The sequence below is a fragment of the Thunnus thynnus genome, chromosome 5, assembly GCF_963924715.1.
Source record: "Thunnus thynnus chromosome 5, fThuThy2.1, whole genome shotgun sequence".
Taxonomy (NCBI): domain Eukaryota; kingdom Metazoa; phylum Chordata; class Actinopteri; order Scombriformes; family Scombridae; genus Thunnus; species Thunnus thynnus.
In genome coordinates, this window is record NC_089521.1 from 29,443,351 (window position 1) to 29,453,995 (window position 10,645).

Here is a 10,645-nt window from a genome sequence, read left to right on the forward strand (position 1 = left end):
ATTACGTAATGTGCTTATTATGCAAATCTGTCTGTGATATACTGTGCCTCCACAGATATTTATCAATGAATGTAATCCAGTTTTACAAGAAACAGGATTTCCTGTACTTACAATTCGAGTCCCCCTGGAATGTCTGGAGAATCTGGCCGCTGTTTCCACATTAAAGCTGCATTAATTGATTCTTACTCACTAGGGGCCAGAAAAACACCACAACAAGCAGCTAGACTCACAGTCCCGACATGTTGTAAATTTGATGAGGCTAAATAGAGCAATGTTCATTTGGAGTACTGTTTGTGCCCATGAATGTCTTATATTCACTCTCCTTTTAGGTTTGGTTATTGCAAACTCTTAAGAAAAGTATTTGGCTTAGATGTTCCACTTGATTGACCAGTTCACCACAAAAAAGCTGCCTGCTGCTGCAGGAAGCAGGATGAGAGTGCTGAGGCTGAACCAATCAGTAAATGTGACGTAAAACAAGAACAATGGGCTAAAAGATGCTGAAATGCTCAGCAGAGCTGTAGAGTTTAGTTTAGTACCAAACTTTGGATTTACATTTATTTAACATGTTGCATCATTTAAAATTTTACAGGATAAGATTAACCTGATTGATGTTCTTCAGCAATCAGCTTTTCAATCCTGTAATATTGTAGATTACAAAAATAAGATAAGAAAACAATAGATAATTGGTCAGTCAATTCTTTAATGAAAGTTTTAGTGTGAAGCAAATTTGTATTAAATTGCTGCTGGTGTAAAGTTACACATTTTTACTTATACTGTGCATATACATATAATTGGGTGGTTGCCTGAAAGGGATGTTGGCATATTTACAGTAAGTTTTTTTCATCACCATTTACACTGTTATTATCTACGGTTCTGAGTGATTTATGGGCCCTTGAGGGATGTGCATTCCTACAAATTAAATGCTTGGAAGCACAACATTTAAAATGTCAATGTTAATAGTAAGCTTCTGTTCACACCAGCCGAAAACTGTTATTGCAATACTAACTAAACCCTCAAGGCTATAAAGTAAAATACAGTAAATATATACGTGAGACACTGGAAAGTTTTCTGTTTGGTTTATTAGTGCATTTAACACTGCTAAACTTTCAGACAATCAAAATCAAACATCATTTTCTAGAATCAGGATGTTATTCTTGATTTTAGTGCAGCCAGCCTTAAAATTCTTGAAACAAACTGATTTGCATTTGAGACAGGTTTTCAGTAACCTATATTAGATGACACCCACAAGTCAAAGTCATAATGTCTCTTTGAAGTTTTTATTTGACTTTCAGATTTAAATTTATCAATCTATTAGAGAAGAGTGAATAATCACTGCTACCTCTGTTGCATCCCCGGTGGTGTCTTTACATAAAAATCTTTATCTCAGCCTTTGTTATCCACCAGGCCTAGTCTTTCTCTGTTTCTGCATCCAGCACTCAACATCCTTACATCTCTTACTTGCATGTCTATGCATTAAGAGCACTGGACACATGATATAAATGTGTAAGATAACAGCCATGAAGGTTATTTAAACTGAAAGTCTCCCATAATTCTTTTAGTACTAAATGAGCATCTCCATTCATTAGTGGGTTGTACCGGATGCATTCCAATACAGCAGGTCTGCTTGTAAAATGCTAATGCTCAGACAGCATCTATCACCAAATTCTGCATACAGTCAGTGATGAATTGGACAAATGTATGTGTTGGAATGTTTAGCATAATTACTGTCAGTTTGAGTTTGAACAGACAAAATAATTATATTCATTACATGGGTTATAGCAATTGTCAGTGTGACTTAAATTTCAGATGTCCTATGCTATGATTCATGACAAATAATAATAATAATTTGTGATGGTTAAGGGGAAACCTTAATATAAGACCTTGTAACATACAGTATGTATGTCAACCTGTGTTGTTCTTTGGACATAAAAAAACCCCCAAAAGGTTCAAGAGACTGCTGAGTCCTAGAAACATTTTTGGACGGTACTATCTCCACTGTTTCACAGAGTATTGACGACATTGAGACAAAGTCCAAAATTCATCAAGATATCTATCCATATTTTTTAAAACGTTTATCCCAGGATTGTGGGGGGCTGCAGCCCATCTCAATGGTCATTGGTTGAATATATATGACCACCTGTTATCACATGACCAAAGGTTCCCATCTAAGGCCTCAGTATGATTCAAACAAAGTGTTTATCATCACATCTAACAATATCTGAAACACCCTTTCTGACGGGGGGATTGGAGAGACATTTAATTAAAATGATTGGATCTGTGGTATCTGTAGGTCTTAATAATAAGGGAAAAAGTCAGGAAGATATTTTAATTAAATATTGGTTTTCTATCCACTCACATGAGGCTGACTTAAAATCCCAGCGTCTCAGATAGAAACTATTTGTGACATGAGACACTTTTCCTGAAACATATAGGCTACTAAATTTCTCCAAATGAGCCAGTATCATAACCTAATTAAATAACGCATTCATTGAATATGAATAATACAGTAAATGATTAATGAAAATGCATTACTGCCAGCAGGGCCATGCACACACATTTTGGGGGGGGGCACTGATGACCGAATGCATGAATTCACATTAAACATCTGTTGGGTTGTCTCATTGATCAGCAGGTAGCAAAGCGACAATGCTGCTGCAGTATGAACACACACATGCACGCACACACACGTGTGCACACGCATGCGCAGTGAGCAGAGGAACCAACCAGAGCAACTTTGATCAATTTTACAATCAATAGGGAATCAATCAAATTGTCAAACTGTGTCTCATCAGAACAAATCCTGCAGTTTTTTTTGAAGAGTAAAAACAACTTGAATTTGATCTAAATCTACACTTTTAAACTCAAGAGGTAAAAGTTCATCAGGTTGACCTTTGAGTCTTGTTTACCAATAAATTCAGGTTCTTTTTATTTTATTCTCTGAGTAGAAACATCTCAGATAATAAAAATTAAAACAGTTCTTGTTGTTTCAGCTGGACCAGAGAGCAAACTGCAGACAGAGATAAGATGGACAGAGGGCGAAGAGGGAGTCATATCACCTTAAAGATGACTGGCAGAGTGTGATTTAAGTGCAGGGCATGAAGGAGAAGGAGGAGTGTGAGTTTAAAAATTCTTTGCCTCTACAAGTTTATGCATTACTCTGATATCCTCAAAAATGTTAACATTAGGGGGGGTAGTTGCAGAAGCACAATCTTTTTGCAAAAGCACAGTCCTCTGTGCTTGAGGATTAGGTTCCTCCTCTGCAGTTCAGTCTCCTGTGCAGAATTACTGCACTGGTCCGGTGTCTGGATGAAACCTGATGCATCTCCTCTGTCTCAAAGCACATTACAAAGACTGTCTGTAGGATGCTATGTCAGAGTATACATCTTTGTGACTGTCTATCACAATAACTCTAAAACGATACAAAAGCACGTTTATGCTCTTCAGTTTAAGATCTGAGTATCTACCTGCGTTGACAGAGTGACTGGTAAAATGGAGGTCAGGTGTTGGTGAAGGGTGGGACACATTTAGGGCTAATAGTATGGAATGGCAATGTGAGCTTCTGAAGGTACTAGAGATATTAGACTGGTAGACTGACAATTATTATTACATTTAGTATTAAATAAAATACAGTTCACAGACACTCACATTCACTCAGGATTTTCACTATTTTTTTTGCAACAATATGCATTTCAGTTTGGTGGTGTGACTCTGCTCATGTGATGCTCTGGAACAACGGTAATGTGCCAAGTTTCAGTTGCACATGTTGTGCCCCATCTCTCTCTCTCTGTCGTTTCCTGTCATCTCTCTACTGTCACTGTCTAATTAAGGCATAAAATTCCCCCAAAATAGTAAAAAAATACAATGGAGCCCTCAAGCTGTAGTTTAGAGAGAGTATCACAAGCTGATACTGAAAGCGCATAATTACCTCAAGATCTGCTGCAAGCTCACGTCAAAAAGAATCTGGCTTATTAGGATTTAGGTAATCCTCAACTGCTGTTGGCAATATGATACATATACACACCGCTAAGCTGCATGTCACCTCAGGGAAACTTCCACATCCCTACTATGCTAAATACATTAATAAATACATAATTCCTTTCTTTTTAGCTTTGAGGTGAGGGGCAAAATTGCAATAAATTATTTTTTTGCAAAACCTTTTATTATGGTTTTGGAGTGTAAACATAAACTGAAAATGAGGTTCTTATTTTTTATTGTCTGACATTTGTGTGCATTCAGCCCAAACAGGTGCTCAGTTCCTACTAGCAGGGGCACACCTCTGAGAAACCAGTACTAGTAATATTTGCTCTGTCCTTAGAGGTTCGTGTTTAAGGTTAACCCAAAGTCTGACTGGTTTATTTTCAGACCCGGGAGGAATGCCAGGAAGAGATGCACAGGCTAGACAGGGCTAAGAAGCCACAGACTCAGGTGGAAGGGATAGCTAAGTAGGAATTAGGCTGCAAACTGATCCAATTGTTTTTGTGATCTTCAATCATGTTTTAAAGATCTTTGTGAGAATACATCTAAATGTCTATATAGTCCAGTAGATTCTGTATTGTGGATATATGCTGTATTATGCCTGATTTGCACATAGTTTAGGTACGCTGAGTGTCTAATTTTAACCCATTACATAGAGGCTTAGCTCTGAAAGCACAGAGACCAATTGTTTGCGTAAGTAAATTAAGGTTGTTACTCAAGATGTAGCCACCAGTAATGGTTCAAGTCTTTAAAGGACTGTGCCTTCCAAGCAGTATAGCAAGCTTTGTCACCCCAAAGAATGCCTCTACAATTCATTCATTGGTGTTTCTCCAATTAAAACCACCAATTATTAACATTCTAACATGTAACCTGTGAAAATGACAATGCACAAAAGGGGAAGATGAACTGCTGCCATACGACTGAATGTCTATAATTATGCCAGATTATAACCTACTTTCTCCTGTCAACAGGAAGTGGAACTACCCATGTGGCCAATACTAGAAGAGCAGCAGGATTACCTGCACAAAAATAAACTGCACTACCTTCAGGGCAACAACGGGCCCTGAAATTCCAACTCAACATCAGCGTGCAAACCTATAATTGGCCCCCAGAGGGTTAGGTTGAGGATTTAGGTGCATGACGACTCCTCTAAACTGAAAATGGATTAATTAGTGCGTAAATGAACTAGATTCATAAGTGCCTGAATCAATACACCATTGTTGCTGCTACGATTGGATTATCTTGAATTATAGCGACTTATACTAAAACAGTAATGAATATTCTAAAGATTGTGTGGCAATTGTCAAGCTAAAGTGCTAAATAGTGCTGGCTCAGGGCTGCAATCTAAACTTGTTTTACCTCCCTACCCCGGGGGAGGTTAGAGGGGCAAAAGTGACTGGAAGGTTGGCTATTTGAATTCCTGGAGTGGTTTTGGAAAAGATGGCTTGGACAGGTGAATGAGTAATACCAGTAATTGCTATAGGTGTATTTAGCAGTCGTAAAACTAGACCAACTGGATGATAGGGTTGGATACAATAAAAGAAAGATCTGTGCAGTAAATTTTAATTAACTGCTTAATTATATACAATTATGATAACCAGAACCTTGCAACAAATATCACCAGGGCTGTACCAGACAGGTGTTGATTAGGGTTAGATATTGTTGATTTCATCGATTCACCTAATTTTGGTTCTTACTTAGTCCTGGTTCTGATTCTTTTCATATACTATTTTGAAAGCAAGAAACACTGTCATTGTCATTAGATTGAGGAACAATCCCTTTTCATAAATGAAAAGGTAATTTGTGATAAATGATGTAAAGAAAAATTACCTTTCAATGGTTAGTCAATTATTTTTTCTTCATTTCTAACATGTATCAATTCTGAGGTATTGTGAGTACAACATAAAAATTATGAATTCTTGTACCATGTTGCATAAAATGCTTTGGTGAGTTAGATGTATTCTTCCACATGGAAAATTTCTCATGCAGTGATTGGATTTTTATGTAAGTTACCACAGTCTTTTGTGATAGCTGCATCATCTCCCTTTTCCCCCTCTTCGACCTCAGATTCAGAATCCTGTTTTAGTCCCAGGTGTGTGTTTTGAAAATTTCCAGAGCCTGCAGTGAGTTTCCCTCCTCTGGAGATCACCAAACGTAATCACTTGCCTGCTTCAATTTCCTCCTTACATTTCACCAGTAGTGATTCAGATTGTCAATGGTAAATCTGAATTTTGATTGATAAGTTAAATTCCGATGGTTAGACCTGCACTTTGTATCATAGCTATCTGCCATTGGTGTGTGAGAATCTGTTTGAATGGGTGAGGCAAACTGCAAAAGTGCTTTGGAAAAAAGTACAATATAAATGCAGTTCATTTTCCAGTCCATTGGTAGAAACACTGTATATAGCATCACCTTTTTCCAACAAGGTCACATCCACTTGAAACTAATGAGAAGAGCAGAGACAAAACAAAAGTAATGGAAACTCTTGTGTAATAGCCAGTTTCGTTTTAACTTTGGCATTAGTTTTCATGTTCAGAAAGACCTATTACTTACAGTAAGGAAGTTTCGTAGCTTTCAACAACATAATTACAGGTGGTTGTATATGGGAGGAGATCATAACCTTTGTGTTTGTTCAAGGACAGTCTTTGATGATGTGAAGGGCCTCCTTGATCTTGGCAAGGTCCAGCGTTGACTGGGCCTCTTCCCAGTTGATGCTTTGACCGGTCATGTGTACCCATTTACACGTAGCATTAACATGAGATCTGTACATGGATAATTCTAAAAGGGCAGGGAAAATGCATATTAATGCAATGTGTAAAGACACGCAGAATGTTTGTGATCAGAATGTGATCAAATTGAACCGACCACATCTGGAGGTGGTCTGACTCATATTGTAATTGGATCTCAGTCAGGTATAAATGCAATCTGCACAATATCCTGCTAGCTTAAGCAAGCCGGGAAAAAGCTAAAAGTAGTATCAGTAGCTAGCAAGTCTTCCCTTGCAAAAAGTGACAACATACCATGACACTGATCTGGGACTTGCTAAGTCCAGCATCCCCACCTAACTCATTTTAATATTCAGATGAGATTGCAACATGGGCAAAATGGAGATATGGACATGAATGCTTATTAATATCAGGTGTGAATGGAAAAGCCCTGAGGATCGAATATCATTATCCAGATAAAATATCCAGATACTCTATAGTTCACATGTTAATATCAGATGTATGGGGCCGTGATGACACTTAAAATGCATTGAAAGCTCTGAAAACTAGTGGATAAACTGTCTTCCAAACCTCAGAATTTTAGTTTAATTTCTAGTGAACATTCCAAGGTTTCCAAAGGTTTTGGAAAAATCAGGTTGAATGTGGAGTATCCCAAGAACACATCGAAAACAGGGAAGAATCTAGGATGCAACCACATAACATGGATAGGATTGTATTGTTGATAGGTGCACTGTTGTTAGCATTTGTACAGTGTACTGTAGTTAATATCTGCGGCATCTTTTCGGCATGTCATTTGGAATATCATGTCTGCCATTATTTCCTCCCCAGACACTGTTCTGGCACCATAGGAGCTTGTCGGCTAACCAGTAAGACAACAAAACAGTTTTTATTGGTCAATATCACTTTTCAAGATAATCCACCCATAAAACTGATTGATGTCGCTCCTTTGCTGTGTTTTCATTTCCTTGTACACTGGCAAAGAGGCATTATACAAGTCAAGGTATTGTGGAACTAGTACAATTATAAAATTCAATTGCTATGATAACAAAAAGCACACAGGCCTATTTTACATGACACCAGATGATCCATAAACAGTTATATTTTCAAGGGAACAGTGAAGTGATGAGGTGCAGAAAGTGCAAGAATTTCCACTCCTTGGGTCATTTATCAATGGTAAACAGACATATACATACTATATATGTTTTTATATTGGAGGAGCAATAATTGTCAACTCAGAGTTTTGGGGCATCAAAGCACAATAAACCAATAATAGGTTCTTAAAGACACATGCCTCTGAGTGGGGAAAAGTAAAAACCAGAGAGTGAAGACAGTACAGAAGAGTCATTGAGTCAGCTGTGTTAATTAAAATAGTAGTGTATTGCAGTTAAAACACCTCCTGTGAAGCCTAAAGGATGTAGCAGCATAACTCTTGGATGTACTGATATGAGAAAATGTGTGTTTGTTTCATTTTTTAAAGAGGAATATTGTGTTATGTTTTCTTTTAAGACTTTAAGCACTATGTATTTCAATTTTCTTATGGTAATCAATGTCATGGGCCAAGATTCTTCAGGTATAATCTTTTTAATATTTTGTGACAATAACAAAAACACATCGACAGAAATGTTGAACTTTAACATACATCCACATGTTTAAATCAGAAACAGCAACTACCTCACACAGTAGTAAAAGTATTTTTCTTCCTCACCAGTCTGACCTCATTTTGCCTTCGGTATTTTTGGTTGGATTTCCATGTATGAGGAACTTCTGGCTATCAGATGTCACCTTTATTTCTCTGAAAAAGATACCTTCTTAAAGGTAACTTCCTGCAACACTGGCTTTGAACAGAACCAACAGTACTGCATTTTTCTTGGAACTTCCTCTTTGTAAAAAGATTTGGCAACAAGATTGTAGATGGTAAGTATATGAAGTATGCATGTGCTGATGGTTTGTGTGAGGGAGGTGTTGACAAGGGAAATGGTCCTCTATAACTGAACAGTAGATGAAATCCAGCTCCAAACAAATGTGAATCTCCCAGAGAGTCATGCTCATCAAGTCAAACTCCCTAAAAGATTTGATCATACCTTTATTGAAGCTGTACCTTTACTGCATACTGTTTTACTCTGATATATGTAACATTACAGAAGATATAGGTGCTCTAACTGTTTCACTGGGACATTAACCTTTGGGTCCAGTTCAGCAGTGGGATGTCTCTCAGCTGAGACAGATTATCATTAAAGCTACTCTGGGCTTTGTTGTTGGAGGTGGCGTGAGGTATGTTTTGATTGCGGTGACTCTATACCTCTTAAGGTCATGACCCCATCAATGCAGATCTGTTTAAATCCAAAGTCTGTGTAGGTTAACTTAAACCCCTTCTTACAGGTTTTAGGCATTTGCTGTTAAAGGCTGAACTATCTCACACGGACACATTTGTTTGGCTCAGCATGAATTACAACTTCCTCACAATAGCACTTAGCCTTGATTTACAGTTTTATTCTCAGGGGTGGATCTTGTTAAAAGTGTTTTCCAACATAACCCAGTGTTGACTCTTACTGATTACATTTAACATTCCTATTTATGTGATTGATTTGATTTAAAGTCACTGTGTGCACATTTGCTTTTCAGCTGTCTGTATCAATGGTTTGGTTTTTTTTTTTTTTTTTTTTAATTCCCTTGTTGATCATTCAGCTCACTATGTACTAGAAAACCTTAACTGAACTACTTAATAGCATTTGCAAGAAAAATGTCTCCATCATGCATCCTGGTGCTCTAAAACCTCCTCTAACAAACCTATAAGTTGTACATTGTAATTTTAATATGTGTCAAATAATACAAAATTATGTGCACATCAAAACGTGTGCAGAAAAAACATGTAGAAAAATGAATAAAATGACTATGAGTAAATTTAAAGTCTTATCACTCTCAAATTAAGTCTACATCCTTTGTTGAATTACAATATTTCAGACTTTCTTATAGTCCTGCCAGGCTAAAATACAATAATATGACAGCTGACTGTCATAAAGGATTGTAGTAAGGGTTAATATCACATCGACTGTAATGGATGACAAGGAGGCAAAGAACCTGAGCTTATACCATGGCCATGTGCCATCAAGATGCCATATGTAATCAAATTAAAAATATCAGTGTTTCATTGACTTAGATAAATAATTCTGACCTCAGATTTTTTTTTTTTGAATATCATGAATGCATGAATTTAATAGTTCATGGGCCTCAGAAGGAGTATGTTGTGCAAGGCTGGAGTTTTAAAGAAATGTTTTTAGAAATGTTGAAATTTGGAGAAATTTTATTGATTGCTCTCAAATCTTGAACATATTTAACCTAGGAAATAGCACTGCATTTTGATACACAGTGAGAAATACTGTGCATTTTGATTCCCACAGTCTAACAATACAACGTTAGAGCACATTCTCTATTACAGATTCACAGCCTGCTTCTCTCCCTACAACTCTGTCACACAAACAACACACACACAACACACACACACACACACACACACACACACAACACATACACACAAACATGTTACCTCTCCACTGCTGTCTCTATTTCCCTCATGCTCTTACCTGAGACTAATCCACATCTCTTTATTTTCTTCTCAGTCTTAGTCATGTCTTCTCATTTCCCCTGCAGTTGTCCACGTAGACCAGTCATTCTGAAAGACTGGGTCGCAGGAGATTTTATTTGGGTCACCAAATAAATTTGTTGAATTTCTTCCATAGTTTTTTATTTAAAATTTTATCTACAGTACACCTTTGAGCTACACGAGGGAGCTTTTTGGTTCAACAACACTAACAGTTTTCGCCATAATAATTAACAGATTCTGCAGCCAGCCACATGAAATAGATGCTTGGTTTATAAAAAAGAAAGACCCAGCTAAAGACCAGACTACAGCTAACGTTAGCCAAACTACCACCCGTGATGGAAGC